Below are 4,265 nucleotides of genomic sequence, written 5' to 3'. Positions count from 1 at the left end.
GGGATTTCTTCGTTTGCTTTCCCTTTTGGCACGAGACACAGATATCTTGCAAATGAAAACTTCTTACAGGCACACCATTCACAAGATTGTTTTTCACCAAATGGTTCATTTTCCTCAAGTGAATGTGCCCCATTCTTCTGTGCCATGAGATTGACTCCTTTTCCGTGGCTTTTGAGAAAAAGCAAGTGACTTGTGCAGATGTTGTAATCGCCTGGCTCATATCGAGAATGTAAAGATCATTAACTCTCGGAGCCGATAAGAGAATCCATTCTTGTGGAATTTTGAATCCGGGTTTTAGCACATAGCAGCCGGCATCATCAAAATGCACGGTGAACTTTTTATCGCAGATTTGCGACACGCTCAGAAGATTATGATCAATTTGCTTCACATAGTTGATCTTGTCGAAACATACAATACCATTGGAGACACTTCCCTCTCCAGTGATATATCCACCTTTATCTCCCGCAAATGCGACATAGCCTCCTCTAATATTTCTCACATCGTATAGAAGCCGTAAGTCGCCAGTCATGTGCCTAGATGCTCCACTATCAACAATCCAATGACTGTTAATAGTTCCTCCTGGAACACCCTGCACATGTCATTTAAAACATCAGTTCAGAATGGGGACCCAAGCCTTAGTGGTCTTGGGTCGTCCCTGAGCATCACGAAACGTGATATCAATCTCTTGATGGTTTTTAAGAACATCTGCTCCCCCTGAATTGTCACCCGTCTTAGGTAACCAACGTTGTTTTTGCCTACCAGTTTTTAAAGATTCTGGTTTTGTAGGTTGTGACACACTTGGTTCCTTTTGAACTGTTTTAACTTCAGATTTTAAAGCTTTTTCAACAGTTTTCACGTTTTTACGTCATTGTTTAGTTTCTTGTTCTTTTACAGTTCGTTTATCATTTTTAGGTGAAACTGACCGACGCTGAGGATGAGTTGTTTCAGGTGGAGCTTTCTAAACAAATTTCTGCTTTGGAGCATTTGGGCAGTTTCTGATGATGTGCCCAATTGCTCCGCATTTAAAACATTTTCTCCTTTCAACAAGCTTAGGAGAACTTGATCGACCACAAGATGTTGAAGTCGTGGACCCTGAGGTACTAGCCTTTTCATCACACCCATTTGTATGTTGAGTGTAATTGTTATCACTGTTTCGTTTTAAGATTGTGACTTGTTTTACAAAATCTGTGTTAGATTTGTTCTCAAAAGTTTCAATCTTATCAGTACCCTTGGATGACACGAACTTGACATCTTTTGCTTTCTTTTGAAATCGAGCTCCTTTTGTTTCAGACTTCATCTGAGGGACATTATGCTTTTGAGCTCGTTTGACTGGTTGTTTACCATTAGAAGCACTAGGTTGTTCAGTGATTGGAGATTTTTGATTCCTAAACTGTTTTCTAATCTCAGATTTAGGAATTGGATCACATTGTGTTACCACAATTCCTGGAAGTGTTTTTCCCAAAAATTTGTTTGTGTTGTCTTCAAAGACTTTATCAATCAAAGATTGATTTACATTTTTAATTGGAAAAACGTGATCTGAATAGATTTTATTATCTCCAACCAATGTATACAACACATTACTGCTTTTAACAGTAGGCACACATGTCTTTTCAACCTTAACAGGATCTATCACTTGTTTCTCGACTGATGAAACAGTGGGAGTGTCAGGATCACACAGGATGTGATTCTCAATGGGAATGACAACTCCTTTCATCTTGTTAAGTGATTTATCCTGTTCACTTACATCCACTACTGATTCATCATCCGATGTTTCACAATCCTCAATGATTGGAGGATTTTGATTCATGGATGTTGAAGTCTCTTGCTGCTTTCCGGATGTGTTTGAAGAACTGTCCGGTTTGAACCCTAGGCCAGTAGCAAATTCCTCAACATCAAGAGGCACACTGGGTTCATACCGAGGCATTTCCTCCTCATCAGGCATCTTGGTATAATTGTTCATCAAAGGGGGCGGACATTTCTTATACCCTATGCCTTTCTGGTTTCCCTTCAGTTGTTGAACATCGATGATGTGATCAAGCACAAATCGGGAGTTTGAATAACTTTCCAATTTCTGTTTGATCGCATCATGCTCAGATTTGGCAATGGCTAATTGCTTCTTAGTTTCTTCCACAATGTTAATATATTCATTTATACTTACTTGCTTGTGGTAAACTACTTTGTTAACTTCGGACACATTTTTCTTTAAAGTTTCAATTACTTCTTTAAAATCTTTTTCGTTCCGAGTTAAAGCCATATTTGCCTCTTTGCATTTCGATAGTTCAATAACCAAACTTTGATTATGACTATGAAGCTTTTCTGATTCAAGCTTCATGTCAGCACATGATTCACACATACTAGGAGCAGGAGGTTCAGAAGTTACCTGACTTGAAGAGGCTGAGACGTTTGCCATAAGGGCAGTTTGAAAAGAAAAAGCTCCATCTTCAGAAAAGAACTTCTCCATTTCTTTTGATGCAGTAGCAGCCCTCCTAATCAGAATTGATTTCTGACATTTCAGCTCATCAGCTTCATTCAATAACTCCTGAATATCAGAACTTGCTTCCTCCTTCACATCAGACTCAGACTCTGATTGATTATCCCCAGAAACAGAGCCTTCTTCATCAGAACTCCCAGAATAACCAGAACTGTCATCACTTTCAGATGACCTTTGATTGATGATCTTCGCATAAAAAGCTGTTCCACTTCCTTGATCACCGTCTCCAAACTGCACGGACCAGTTACAACCCTCATCAGCTTGAACTGTCAAAGCCCGATTGGTATTTGATGGTCCCGGCTGGTTGTTGTTCACTGCCACAATCCTCTTGTCTTGGTTTCTGAATGGATTGTGATTGCCTTGTTTTGTTGGCCGAGTGCACTCACGTTTGAAGTGCCCTTTCTCGCCACAATTAAAGCATGTGACAGCATTAATATCAAACCCATACTTCGTATCTTTCTTCCCTTCCAACGAAGTTCTACCAGTACGAGCCATGAAGTCTTTGGCCCTTCTAACCGCACTAGCAAACGCCCACTTAATATCCATCAACTCCATTTCATCTTTGTCGATCTGTTGATAATCTTCATGTGTCATGTTGATGTTTCCAATCTGACCCGCAACTAAACCGCAGTAGGCACTGACCATAGTATTGATCAGTTCTACATGCTCCTTTGCAACTTCTATACTAACTTGGGAAAGATTTGAAGTGTCAACACGAACAGTGTTAGGGTTTGGAGGTTGAGAATTGCTTGTGAAATGAGCTTGCTGTTGTGGTTGAACTGTTGGCTGTGATGGAACTGGAATGTAAGATCTCGGATCAAAACCCGGAGCAGGATTGGATTGAGGAAAAGGAAGAGAACTGGTGTTGGACACAAATGCAGTTTGCGGTTTAGGTTGCTGAGCTGCAGCAGATCTTGCTAAGATGTCGAAGCCTGGAAGATACATTTCTGTATTCTGAGGAACTGGAGCTCGCTTTGCTTTCCTGATTTCTTCTTCATTTTTATGTTCCAGTTTCTGAATGAACTCATAGATGTTGACCGTGTCTAGAGTTCCAGTGTGCTTCAACAACTCAATAAAAGAACTCCACTTTGGAGGTAAGGCGTCAGCAAACTTGTTCACCATGTCTTGTTGAGTAGCAATAACCCCATAAGCACACATTTCACTGATCAGATGATAGAAACGTGTTGTCATATCATTTAGAGTCATGACGAGACTTTCTCGTAGCTGCTGCATTGCCTTCTCCTCGAGCAACCAAGGCATCCCACAATGTTTTCGTGTTCTTGCAGTAGGAGAACTGATGATAAATATCTTTATTGAGCGCTTGTGTAAGTGTTGCAAAGGCCTTTTTCTCCAATTCATAAGATTTCTTGTCAGGTTCAAGCATGTTGGCATAACCTTCTGAAGTCGACGCAGCAACCTCAAGAGCTGCATTGAATGGATTGATGAAACACGTCCAAAGATCAGTGCTTTGCCCTTGAACATACGTGTGAAAGCGGTTTTTCCATGATGGAAAATCGTTCATGTGAATCAACTTTGGAGGACGATTGTTGCTTCCCGTTTCGCTTTCACTGATCAAAAGGTTTTGAATACTCTGACTTTGATTGGATACCAAAGCCCATTGACTTGGACTGATTGATGGCGATGGAAACATGCTCTTCGCCCAAGCATCAGCTGACGTTAGCTCTTGACTAGATTGTGAGTTCAAACTCCAATCCCAAGGACTTGTACAACTCATTTTGATCAAATATTAATAGATAACCTACACAAACACAAA

Source organism: Helianthus annuus, chromosome 9 (assembly GCF_002127325.2).
Source record: "Helianthus annuus cultivar XRQ/B chromosome 9, HanXRQr2.0-SUNRISE, whole genome shotgun sequence".
Lineage (NCBI taxonomy): Eukaryota > Viridiplantae > Streptophyta > Magnoliopsida > Asterales > Asteraceae > Helianthus > Helianthus annuus.
Note: the sequence above shows the minus strand (reverse complement) of the source record.